The sequence below is a fragment of the Acomys minous genome (assembly GCF_964271855.1).
Source record: "Acomys minous genome assembly, chromosome: 10".
In the NCBI taxonomy this organism is placed as follows: Eukaryota; Metazoa; Chordata; class Mammalia; order Rodentia; family Muridae; genus Acomys; species Acomys minous.
The window spans coordinates 21,086,328-21,100,260 of record NC_140491.1 but is presented as its reverse complement, the minus strand read 5'-3'; the positions used below and the strand labels follow the sequence as shown (position 1 = coordinate 21,100,260).

General features: G+C 38.7%; 1 protein-coding gene and 1 pseudogene across 8 annotated transcripts in view; one reads left to right on the top strand and one right to left on the bottom strand.

Annotated features, from left to right (window-relative positions):
- KCNIP4 (potassium voltage-gated channel interacting protein 4) overlaps positions 1–13,933 on the bottom strand; it is a 1,038,736-nt gene that overhangs the window by 28,113 nt on the left and 996,690 nt on the right. The gene's annotated exons all lie outside the window — the stretch shown is intronic.
- LOC311606439 (high mobility group protein B1-like) overlaps positions 3,801–13,933 on the top strand; it is a 29,197-nt pseudogene continuing 19,064 nt past the window's right edge. The window contains exon 1 of the transcript in view: positions 3,801–3,923. The product of the transcript in view is annotated as a high mobility group protein B1-like (transcript). The remainder of the gene's footprint in view (positions 3,924–13,933) is intronic.

The window sequence follows — 13,933 nt, the reverse complement described above, 5'->3', positions numbered from 1 at the left end:
ATGATCATATATGTTCTCATACACATGTAAAAATCTATTTGCTCTTCCTATGGAGAACCATAGACAATATATAAAAGAGTTAAAATCAACACCTACAACTTAGAAAAGAAAATAAAGTGGCATGTGAACACCTAATAACTCAAAAGCTTTGATTAAATAACTCTTGGTGGTAGAAGTGGTCCAATTATAAGAGCAAATGAACACTTCATGGCTGGACCTTCTCACACGTGTAAATTGTGATTTATAAGCTACTTACCATGAGCCATCTGTTTGTAGCCTCAAAGGGAAAGAGAATGTTTGGCTGTCTGCCACCAGGTGGACAATTTTTGCATTGTCAGAATTGGAAAACTGCCTCACAGTTAAAGTGATGCTGGCAGAAGCCAAGGGTCAAATATAAAGGCTTGTCTATATTCTGTAAATTTGTCAGCTGCCTTTTGTCAAGGCATATTTGATAAATATATTTTATAATATGAACATATGTTAGAAATTGATCGTCTCATAAACATTTCCTTTACTCACATGCTTTTGTCTGCTGAAATCATTTTTCTGAAAATTAAAATTCTTCATTGACTTTTTTGAGAGTAGTAGGTCTCACTAGGTAAAATTTCCATATCCATTTCATATTTATTACATTACTTTTCATTTCTAGAAATTACACATTTATATAATATTTAGAATTTGCGACTATAGAAATAAACAAGATATTTTTTTTCCTTACAGAGCCCAAGGTTTTTATTTCTTTTTAAGTTTTTTTTTTTTAACCCAAGAGATATTAGTGGTGTTAACACATTCTTAAGTGTCTGGCCATCCACTGTAGTGTGTTAGGCTTACTAGCGCCTATGCTTTTAGGGAAAACTAACTCTCTCTCTCTCCTGGAAGATATCAATTGACAATAGCTCTTCAGCTAGGGGTGGGATTTCATGCCACCCTCTGCATCCATGCTGGAATTTTGCCTTGCTTGCCAAGCCTGTACAGACCTTGGGTAGAGGGTCACATCTGCTTTGAGTGTACACATACATTTGCCTTTTGCATTTGAAAAACAGCATCTCCTTGACCTCGTCCACTTCCTCTGGCTTTTATAGTCTTTCCATCCCCTCTTCCACAGTACTCAGAGTGCATTATAGATTTCCCATTTAATGGGAGTGGGCATTCCATGATTGTTTATTCTCTGCACCTTGATCAATTAGGGGGCTCTGGTAACTGCTGTGTATTGCAAAAGGACGCCTTGCTTGAGAGAAGCAGTAATCTACATGTATAACAATAAGTCAATAGGAATTGGCTTAATGTCCCATTAGCAGACTAATAGTAGTAGGTTTTCCCCCACTTTCTATGACCTATCTAGCCACAGCTTTTGGTCCTGTTACAATGCCAAGTATGGATTAAATTTTGTGGAGCAGGTCCTAAATCCAACCAGAAAGAGTGTGGTTCCTTCCATAACATTTGTAATGCTATTGGATCAGCAGGTATATCTTGTTAGTCAGGTTATTATCGTAGCTCACAGGGTTCACAGCTGGATAAAATTGATGATTATTTTTGCCTTCCAATAGCATACACAGCAACTTATAGTACTATGAAAGCTAGCCAGTATGGTTGAAGTTTCCAGATCAATACCAGCTTGACTTATTCATGTTCAATAACTCAAGAATATGATATCTTGGTAACCTGTTGTCCTTCCTCTGAGTGCCACCAGGTCTCCCCCTCCAGGGGACATGGTAAAGGTGAGGCACCAGAATATGCGAGAAAGTAATATCCCACTCTCCACTCTACTGTGGAGAGTGTTCTGTCCATTGGCTAGATCTGGGTAGAAGAGACTTGATACCCTATGAACATATACAGGGGGAGGTAATCCCCCTCAGGTACAGTCATAGGGGAGGGGAATAAGGGGAAAATGGGAGGGAGGGAAGAATGGGAGGATACAAGGGATGGGATAACCATTGAGATGTAACAAGAATAAATTAATAAAGAAAAAAAAGAATATGATATCTTCTGAAATACTGTCTTATGTCAAGTTATAGAAGGTAACCAGTAGCACTGGCAAATAACCTGTAATGTGTGGGGAGTCAATGGCACCTCACTGGTTAACAACCTCAACAGTGGCAAACTATTTCTGACATTAGATTTTCTATTTGTTATCTGTGGTATCTATTAGGGTCATTGTTGCCCATTTACAGGGTAACTTTATTTAGGTTATTTTTATATGTGTATATGACTCTGTAGGAAGCTTCTCTATTAGTAATATTTCATATGGCTTTTTCAGAAGGTTTTTACTGTTATCCCTTCCTCTCTACTCCAGTTAACACTTACTATTTTACCTTTAATTCTTTAGAACACTGTATTATATCATCTGTCTTCTGATACTTCCCCATTGCACCTTACTTATTTCTTGACCTCTGTGGTTATTCCAAATGAGACTCAGATACCAAAAGATTCCAAAATAATATACACAAATGAGAGTAAACATGCAGCATCTGTTCTTTCTGATCTAGGTTACCTCAATAAAAATGATTGTTTCCAAATCCACCACTCACACCATTTATATCATGTTGGAGATGGAATGTAGTTTTTTGTGTGTATGCTTGATACACACTTTACCAATTGAGCTACACCTCCAGCTCTCAGCAAGTGTTAGTGTGTGCTTTTATTTTTTAAATTTTATTTACCTCACTTTATGTGTAGAGGTGTTTTGCCTGCGTGTATATATGTGTATGCTTGTTGCTTATGGAGGTCAGAAGAGGGCAATGAATATCCCTGGACTGGAGTTACAGAAGTTGTGAACCACCATGTGGGTGTTAGGAACCAAAAGTAGGTCTTATGCAAGAACGAAGAGTGCTCTTATCCACTGAGCCCATTCTCCAGTCCCACTAAGTGCTTTGTAAAAACATCATTTGTTTCCTATTGTTCTGAGCATCCAGATACAGAAGTGTGCTCTAAATGACAGCATTTTAATCATTTGTAATATAAAATTCATTATAACCAAACCTATACTTCTCCGATTCCAATTGTTTTTGCATGCCTGCCTTTTAGATCATCTTATTTTCTCTTTTAGACCTATAATCATGCTCATGGTCTCTGAAGGGGTAGCTGTGGAAATACGTCCCTTTGGAAAAGCATATAATGACTCTTTAGCAACCAGATTCTCTCATGTCTATGATAGGGCAAGCCATACCCAAAAGGACACCATTTCACTCAAAATCAGAGACATCTCTCTCTCTCTCTCTCTCTCTCTCTCTCTCTCTCTCTCTCTCTCTCTCTCTCTCTCTCTCTCTCTCTCTCTGTCTCTCTGTCTCTGTCTCTGTCTCTCTGTCTCTGTCTCTCTGTCTCTCTGTCTCTCTCTCTCTCTCTCTCTCTCTCTCTCTCTCTCACACACACACACACACACACACACACGGTGTGTGGGTGATTGTGTTTTTAATAGAAATTGTTGCCTTAGTTTGGTAAGATCAATCTATCTTCTTGCTCAGTATTTAACTGGTCCTCTCATGAGTAGCTGGGGATTAAAACCACTGTGGCCGAGGTTTGACATTTAGGCTCAAGAGTTCTGTAAGAGTTGCTCCATCAATGATTCAAGACGTAGTGTCTCCTATAGTAAAGTGTGATGACAATTTTGTTTCCATTATTGTTGTACTATTGTTGTTCAAACCCCTCTCCATGATATGGTCAGAATGCAATAAGCATGGATTGTTATTTTCTTGTACATGGCTGTTATAATTGTGTCTGTGGTGATGAGATCTCTGGCCCTTGGGACAAGGTATCCATGCTACTGATGGCCAATTCTGTTATCTCAGCTGTGTCATGACACCATGAGACTGTTGGCATTTTGTGGCAGGGCGTATTTCGAGAGTGCTATTACAATGATAAGAGTCTTGGGCTTCCAGATCAAATCGAAAACAAGTGTAAATCCTGTCCTGCAAGTTAGAAGCTGTGTAAGTTGAGACAATTTGTTTTCTAATGAAATGCAACGATTGTATTAAGTAGCTATGAGTTAGGCCTCCTACTCCGTTTATTTTAAATTAAGTTTGTTCTATCTAATATCATCAGCATTGACTCTCAAATACAGGAGGATGCTGTAATTGTAAATGATAGCCAAGGAAAACAAAAGCCAAGATCCTAGAAATAAATGTCAATAGAACTTCAGAACCCTTTCAGTCACTAACTTAAATGAAAAACTATTCCCAATGATGCTTGCATAAGTGAAAGTAAGTTTAAAATGTTGTCATCATGAAAAGTGTAGAAATGATATTTTGGAGGCAGACTCATGTTTACACAGGAAATTACTAAGAAAATTAGTTTATGAGATGGGTCATGAGTTTTTATGTTTTTGCACTAGGAATATTACAATTGAATATAAATCAGACATATAAAAGTAAAGCATAATTTTAATATCTATACCAAAATTATTTCTATATTTTTCTAGCTGAATTGTTTTCTCTTGAATAGTTTTCTCCCATCAAGAGTCATTTCTTTAGATTTCACTTTAAAATTTTATTTATTCACTTTCCATCCTGATCTTAGGCCCTCCCACCTTTCCTCTTGGTGCCACCTTCTCTCCCTCTTCCCCCATCCCCCTTTTGTTCCTCAGAAAAGGAGAACCCTCCTACCCATCCTCCTCAGTTCATCAAGTTGCATCAGTACTGAGTATATTTCTTTTCCCCTGTGGCCTGGTGAGGCAGCCCTGACAGGGGGGAGTGTTCAAAAAGCAGGCAATTGAGTCCATGTCAGAGAGAGCCCCTGCTTCCATTACTAGAGGGACCCACATGAAGTCTGAGCTGCCCATCTGCTACATCTGTGTAAAGAGGCCTAGGCCAAGTCTATGCATGGACCTTTGTTGGTGCTTCAGTCTCTGTAAGCCTCTCTGGGACCTGGTTAGTTGGCTCTGTTGGTCTTCTTGTGGAGCTCCTGTCATCTTGAGGTCCCCAGCCTTGACTTTCTAATTACACATTTATAGATAGGACCAGTGAGATAACACAGTGGGTAAAAATATTTGCCACCAAGCCTGACAACCTGTGTTTGATCTGTAGGACTCACAGGGTACAAAGAAAGAACTGATGCCTGCTTGTTGGCCTTTCCATGTACACTGTCACACGTGCATACCCAAGACACATCATATATACCCACACACAGATAATACATAATGTAATAATTGTTTTAAATAATAACAACAATAATCTGAAAAACATTTTGAAATAATCCTTTAGTCATCAAAATCAAAATATTATGGTAGAAACAGGGGGAGAGCCCTGCATATCTACATAGGAAACACTCACTGGTCCCAGTAGGCTGTAATAAATGAATACATAAAGTTAGAAAGAGGTAAAGGGCATCTTAGAGGAGTTAGAAGTGAATATAGGGAAGATTAAAATACATTGCATTTATATATGAAATTCTCAGAGTAAACGTATTGTATTAAAAATAAAAGTCTTTGTGAATACATATGCTTTGTGCTACCTTTGTAACAGTTGTAATACTGCATACTTAAAGTACTTAGGCATTTTATTAACTCATACTTACTCTTGGGTACAATTGAAAACTGATACATAAAATAGTCATTATGGGAAGTTTAATTGAAATTTGTTTTTTCTACTTCTATTCTTTATTAGTCTAGCTGATAAGGAGAATAGACTGACTTACCTCTGGGTAGGAGCAAAGGCAGATTTTAGACAGAATTATGAACAAAAATCAAGTGTAGTTAGGTTTTAGATAGGAGCCACAAAGGAGCTAGCATTAACCAACCATTGCAAGAAAGAAAGAGAAGTCTTTCACATAGCAACAGTGGGTGGCAAGTATGCTGGGGCTTCTTGGCGGAGGTCACCTTCTTAAATAGCACAATTAGACAGCCAATTACAGGGAGATGTATGCAGATCCAGGAGCAGGGAACAGTCAGCAATCTGCACTCAGAGAATGTCATTCAACCATGACTCAGGAGAAGCACCAGGAAAGAACAACTGAATCAAACAACCTACCAGGCCTGGGGCTTTTTATCAGGACCTTCCCAGTTTTCTCGGCAATGCATGGTCATAAATATATCAGACACCAGAAGCTATGTTAACCTAGAAACCTACAAGAAGAACATCGTGATGGTTGGATCAGGGTCCAGGGGGATCTGCTCAAACTATTGCATTAACCAAGGACAATACAAGTAGTAAACATCAAACCCCTACTCTGATCTACCCAATGGACAGGACATTCTCCACAGTTATGTGGAGAGTGGGGATGGACTTTGACATGAACTCTGGTGCTCCATATTTCACCACCTCCTCTGGGTGGGGAGACCTGATGGCACTCAAAAAAAAAAAAAAAAAAAAAAGGAATAAGGAGGCTACCAAGATGAGACTTGATAGCCTATGACCATATAGAGAGGGAGGAGGTCCCCCTCAGTCATAGGGTCATAGACCTAGGGGAGGGGAATAGGATGAAAGCAGGAGGGAGGGAGGAATGGGAGGATACAAGTGATGGGATAACAATTGAGTTGTAATCTGAATAAATCAATAAAAAACTAAAAACTAAAAACTAAAATATTCCAACATACAAAAAAAACCCCAAATATTTACTTTCTACACTGCAGCCAGTAAGTATGCTATTTGTGGTTCTGCGGAGGCTTGAAGAGGATGAGGACTCAGTGAAAGCTGTCACACAGCATTCTAAGGGCCAGCTATGATGGCCACATTGATCGAGTTTTCAAAGGCTATGTGTGAATCAGATTCCATATGCTGATGTATACCATTTATTTGTTTGTTTGTTTGTTTATTTTTGTCACCACCAAGGTCAGTATGCAGATCTTATTAACTGATAAAACCATTTTCAGATTGGAATGACATAACCTAGTGATGCCCAAACCAAATCACCTAAATGAAAATCCTCAAGAGGAAGAGTTGGAATGTTTCTGTCGGAAAGAATAACATCCTCTGAGGCTGATGTTCTCACACATGACTACAGTAAAGCACATTTGGGTAGCATGCAACAGTCTGTTTTCTTGCAATTGGACATTCATTCTCTAACACATTAGCTAGTTTTGAATCCTTGATAGTTTTATTGGACCTATCGTCGATGAACTTCTAAGGTGAGCTTATACCCATTGTTTCAACAGCTATAGCAATGCTATTGAATGATTTTCCCCTTACATGTAGTAAAAAACACATCCTAACCTAAGTTATAAGCTTCTTGTAATTTTATTGGATCTATTGACAGAATGCAAAGGCAAAAATGAGTCCATGTTCTGAAATGAGTTTGGTGAAAGTTTTTCCATCTGTTGTTATTAATACAGATGAGCATCTACAGTTGGATTGTTTTGGGTAGATTCAGAATTTTGAAACAGCTGCCCGTAAGTATAGCGAAGGAAGAGTTGGGGCTGCAAAGGATGAATAAAACTAACTTTGTTAATGATTGCCCACGGTTTGCTGGGCACTGAGCCAGGCAGTGGAGGAGATAACGCGTCCTCATTAAATCCTCCTAGCAGGGAGAAGGGCCGGTATTTTCCCACATGGTTTGTAAGAAATGAGCTCAGGATAGGTTAAGGAATTTTGCCAAGGTCAGACAGAGGTTTAATCAGCGGCCCTGGGATTTGAACTGGAGTTGGACTAGAAAAATTCACATTTAACTAAGGTCCTTCTATAAACACTGATTGTTAACTAGGAAAGAGAAAGAAAATAACGGTAATTTTATCACAATGTCTTTGAACCCCATGAGTTCACTAAGACAAAAAAAATCATTAGTTATTTATTAAACAATTATTCTTATACCCAACACTTATCTAGACCCTGGGGTTGCAGGAACCAACCAGCAGGCATGTCCCTACCTGACAAGAGCTTACAGGCTACTGGCATGAGAACCACCACTCAAATATCCACCTAAAATAATTACATTCTTAAACCTTGGACAAACCTGCACAAAAGTCCAAGAAACTGTTATACTAAGCTTATTGGACAGAAGAGCACGGAAAAGCTAACTTCTTATAGCTATGTACGCAGGTGCTCATTTGTGAGCATGAACCCATGTCACATATGCATACATATGTGTGGGGGCACATAGATCCTTGCATTTCTTTTTATCGCTTCTCCCTTATTACCAGCTAGAACCTGCAGTTTCCTGGAGCAGTCGTGAGACTCTGAACCCTGGCTGTAAGTCAAATTAGTGTTTAGCCTGATCAATGCATTTTGTCTATTATAATGACTTGAGAAATTTCTATCTTCATTTTGCCTTTGCCTGGTGGTTCTTCAAGATTCTTTTCTGAAGAGGACAGACAAGCAGCAAGAGGGCCGGTAGACTGCACTACAAAGAAAGCCATTTTGTTGGAACAGTTCTGTGCCTTGGCTCCAGATGAGAATGCTACCAGCACCTCGCCCACCTCTCCAAGTGACTTTCTATGCTTTGGTGGCTTAGTAAATGAAGCTGGGTTTTGTTAGTAACAGCCAGCAGCCACAGAACCTTTCAAAGGGCCCCCTGGAGCTCAGAAGACACAGAACATCCCTGCCCTGGAGCATTCTTTATGGTTTAATGTTACATTGAGGCACAAGGGGGCAGTAGTGTCCTCTATATTAACTGGAATCACAATTTCTGGTCCTTGTTTTTCAGGGTTTTTCTTTCTCTAAACTTGGGGCACATCCAGCTACATTTCTTTCAGGAAAGCTGTTTCTTTCTTAAGAAAGGTGTCAGTGAGCCTTAGTCCTGAATTGAATAACTGGAGGATTTAACTGTTTCTGCAATAGGAGCTCAAAGATATTATTTCATCCATTCCATATTATTACAGGGAGCAGCTCATACTAAATCTATGATACTTTTCTGATGATCGAGCCACTACTGGTTTTAATGACAACAACAACAACAATAGTAATAATAATAATTATAGGTCAGAGGAAACAAGAAGGCTAGCAAGCTGACACAACAACAATAAAAACAAATTACAAATTTTGCATATAAAATCTGTGAGAGTGGAGCAATGCTGTGGAAGTCTATATTATTGTTTTGCAAGGGAGTAATTTCAACCTTTGAGATCAATATACATATCTTCTGGCTATTTATTAATGAGGCTTAAAAAATATAAATCAGACACAAACTGTAGCTACCTAGCATTGGGAAACACTCTAAATCCATAGTAAAGAAGCAGAGTTAAATTACTGTATGCTGCTGCTGTTTCCTCTTATAATCGACATTAAGGAGTCCTCCTACTTCTAGTAATACAAACCATGTCATCCCTGATAGACATGCTCAGATGCCTATCTCCCAGGTGAGTCTTGACTCTAGATTCTGACAAGGTGAGAGTTACCAAAAATATGTCCATATATGTCCTCACCATGCATGGTCCTTGGTTGGTACATCAGTCTCTGCAGCACCCCGCCCCCTCACCTGTATTTGTTGGCTCCATTGGTCTCCTTGTGGAGTTCTTGACTCCTCCAGGACTCTCTATTCCCCTAACTCTTTCCTAAGACTCCCTGTACTTCACCTCTGAGTTTAGCTGTGGGTCTCAGCATCTGCTTGGCTCTCATCCTGGGTAGGGTCTTTCAGAAGACCTCTATGGTAGTCTCTCTTCCTCTTCCTTCTCTTGAACTGTTACTGTTGTCTATTCTATTTGTCTTTCTGAATGAAAATTAAGCATTCTCTCTAGGGTCCTCCTTATTATTTAGTTTCCTTAGGTCTGTGTGTTATAGTGTGGTTATCCTGTATTAAGTGGCTAATATCTGCTTATAAATGAGTATATACTCTGTGTGTCTTTCTGGGTCTGGGTTACCTCACTCACGTCGATCATTTCTAGTTCAATCCATTTGCCTGCAAATTTCAAGATTTCCTTGTTTTTAATAGCTGAATAGTATTCCGTTGTGTAAATGAACCACAGTTTCTTTATCCATTCTTCAGTTGAGGGACGTCTAGGTTGTTTCTGGATTCTGGCTATTACAAACAAAGCTTCCATGAACATAGTTGAACAATTGTCCTTATTGTATGGTGGAACATCTTTTGGGTATATATACCTAGGAGTGGTATGGTTGGGTCTTGAGGTTGAGCTATTCCCAATTTTCTGAGAAAGCACCAGATTGATTCCCAAAGTGGCTGTACAAGTTTGCACTCCCACAAGCAATGAGGGAGTGTTCTCCTTTCTCCACATCCTCACCAGCATGTGCTGACACTTGAGTTTTCGATCTTAGCCATTTGGATAGGTGTAAGATGGAATCTCAGAGTCATTTTGATTTGCATTTCTCTCATGACTAGGGACCTTGAGCATTTCTTTAAGTGTTTCTTAGCCATTAAACATTCCTCTGTTGAGAATTCTCTGTTTAGTTCTGTACCCCATTTTTAAATTTGATTATTTGGTTTGGTGGTGTTTTTTTCTTGAATTCTTTATGTATTTTGGATATTAGCCGTTGGTCAGATGTAGGACAAGAAAACATCTGTTCCCAGTAGGCTGTTGTTTTGTTCTGTGGATAGTGTCCAGGATAACATCTGTTCCCAGTAGGCTGTTGTTTTGTTCTGTGGATAGTGTCCTTTGTCCTGCAATACCTTTTTAGTTTCATGAGGTCCCATTCATTAATTGTAGATCTTAGAGGCTGAGCTGTTGGTGTTCTGTTCAGGAAGTTGTCTCCTGTGCCAATGAGCTCAAGGCTCTTCCCCACTTTTTCTTGTAATAGATTTAGTGTGTCTGGTTTCATATGTTTTTTAATGTCTGTATTATTAGTAGGGCCTAATAATTGTTTATTATCGGTACTATCAGTATGCCTGGTAGGTCCGGCTAGCGATCAATGAAGACACAGACACTTGTTATATTTTAAAATAGCCTTAGTTAACCTGGGGCTGGGCAGACATTAACCCTCTAAACTACTTCCCATACCTGGCCCAGTCCCATGCCATCTGCTTCTAATAGCTTCTATCAAGCTACCTCCCATCCATAATCCCAAATACTTGCTAATGCTCTTCATCTGGGCCGAATCTCCATCCACACCTGCCACATGTTTCTCTTCTATCAAACCCATGACGGACGGCCTTCTTCTTTCTCCTCTAGGGACCCTCTCTTCGTCTTCTTTCTTCTTCCTCATGTGGTGTTTAGTGTCTATTTGCTATAGTCAACACATAAGCAGGTCTCCAGCTGCAGCTTGCCTCCCCTCACTCAGCACTGGAATGTCTGGTTTGATCATTGTCTGCTTCATAACTTCTGTCTGTACTGTGCTGTACTTAGGCTAAAGATGGCTATTCTTCATAACAATCACTATAGACTTTTGAGTCTTGTCACTATTCCCAATACAATATAGGGTAACAGTTATTTGCGTGGTATTTACATTGTCTTAGAATTGTATGTAACTTAGAGATGATTTAACATATGGGAGAGAATAGTTACAGGTTTTATATGGAAATGGTAGGTCATTTTCAATGAGGGACTTGAGAGTCCTAGAATTTTGGTATTCCTGGAATGTACTAGGTTCCCTGTCACGTGTCAGGGACATTTACATCTATTGTACAACAGGCTTTGGAGAAAACTGGGGGACCATTTGCATAACATGCTCAGTAAAAGTCCCAATCACATTTGAAAGACAGACTCATTCATTCATTCATTCATTCACTCTGAATTTCTAACTCTTCCACTGTATTACTGCATGTATAGTTATTCAGCATTGACTTTGTATGATGCCATTTATAAACAGATCCAACAGGAGTGGAGGGAAGGCCCTTCCTTACCCCTTGGATTCTTGCTTCTCATCAACTACTATGTTCTAGCTGAAGGTGAATTTATCACAGCTGGATAAAAGTTTCAAAAAAAAATCTGGAATTAAGGTATTTTATCTGATCTCTAATGTTTGAAGGAAAAAAATGAAAGAAGGAAAAAGAAAAGTAGGAACACAGAGAAAAAGCATTGTTTTTCTTAACAATATAGATAACTCAGAATTGTTCATCTTTGTATTGGAATTATGGTTGAAACTTATTTTTCACTTTTATTAATGATGATGGTAGCGACTAGTTTAGTGATATGTGCATGATTGAATTGATTTTGGTGGGTCTGTTTCCTACTGAAAGTCTGTCTAGGACCTCCTTGATGCTATTTTAAGAGCTAAACGTATTATTAGGAATTTAATTGTGGTAAGAAATAATATAGAACTTACAATTGCTCTAATTATGCTTTGGTCTTTGACTGTTCAATTTTCAGGGCTGTTGAAAGGTTATATCTAAACTTACTACTTCAGAAGCTTCTTGAATTATATAGATATATAAAAGAAGTATTAATGGAGTTAAGGAAGTCGGCGGGACTGGTGGCTATGAGAGGCAGGTAGCTCACTGCATTAATATGTTTACCCCAGGAACTTTATTTTTATTAACTTCAATAGTTTAAATATAATATATGCATTTATTTATTTAATATATAATAGTTGACTTCCACAAAATATCCAGCAAATCTAGGCATATAAAAAAAAACAACAACAATACAAACTCTGGTGCTTTCACTTCACATCTGCACATGTGTTCATTTTAAAAACTGATGTATGTTCAAGATATTTATTTGCAAATATAGTAAAAATATTATTTCAATCAGCAAGAGATACTATTTGAAATTCACTTTAGATGAGTTTGTGATATCACTTCCTTCTCTAGGGAGACATACAGTGGAAGGTTTTATGTTCCTTATACATGAGGAATCAAAAACAATAGTTTTCTTGTAATCACTCCCAGGTTTTTCATTTTCTGGTTTTTCAGTTGTTAACCTCACTGCTTCCCAGAAAGGGACAAGAATTTGAATTTAAGTCATCATAGCATTACACTCAGATTCCTGTTATCTTTGTTGGAAGATGAGAAATTCAGGGGTGGTATGGTCCTTATATAACCTCTCAACATGGTGCAAACATATTTTCTTCTGCTTTTCTATTCCCCCAGGATCCCTAGTAAGATGAAAAACAATTTCTCTGATAGTTAAAATGCTTAGCTGAAAATGGACATTTTTTTTGTCAAAGGAAAGAGTTGGAGCAGTGGTATTTTATGTATTATTTCTCATCACACTTCCATTTCCACAACTGATGTGACTCTCTAAGGACCATTTCTCTAGTCCTGCACTAGGGAAATGACTTTTTGATAGGACCATGAATAAGTTTTTCCCCTATTTTATGCCATTGTGTCAAACAATGCCCATCTTAACAAATTTGACTTTAGTAATAAACAACATTGTGGGTTAATTTAATAAATAGGACCACAGAATTACATGTATTGCTATCTTCCCATCTTGGGACCACTATAGGCTAATGAATGAACACAGGCATCTTTTGTGAGAATCAATATGAAAAAATGGGTAGGCTTTCTTTGGAAGGCCATGGACCTGGTGCATGATACCTTGAATGTTTCTGTGTCCCTGAGTGCATATGCTGAGATGTAATCTCCAGTGTGTGGCCTCTTTGGAGTAGAAGTCTTTTGGGTCATGATGGATGAGCCCACATGGAAAGCATTGCTGCCTTTGTGCAAGAGTCCTAGAGCTGTTCCTCACATGTGGAGAGAGAGAGAGAGAGAGAGAGAGAGAGAGAGAGAGAGAGAGAGAGAGAGAGAGAGAGAGAGAGAGATTATAGCTCTTAGTCCTGAACAGGCCATCTTTGTCTCACCCCTTCTCTCAAGGCTTAGAGATCTATGTATAATAGAAGGTTATAATGGAAGAGTCAGGAGATGGAGATAGAGAGACAGAGGAAGGATAAGTGACATAAGGATGGAAAGAAGGATCAGAAGGAAGCCATAGGCTTGGGTTAGCTATTCAGACTTAATCAGAAAAGTCCCCATTCTTCAGGCTGCTGTGACTATATTCTTGTCCTTGGTTGGAGCTATTGGGTCTGAGAAAAGAGAGTAGAAAGAAAGTTTCCTGTGCTTACTGATAGATTCCTGTCCAAGTGTGTCTGCAGCTACATGTATTTCTATCTCTTTTAGCCATGAGAGGCAATTGTTCTCTTAAAATTCCAGTAAAATACCATGACTTGAATCTTTTTTT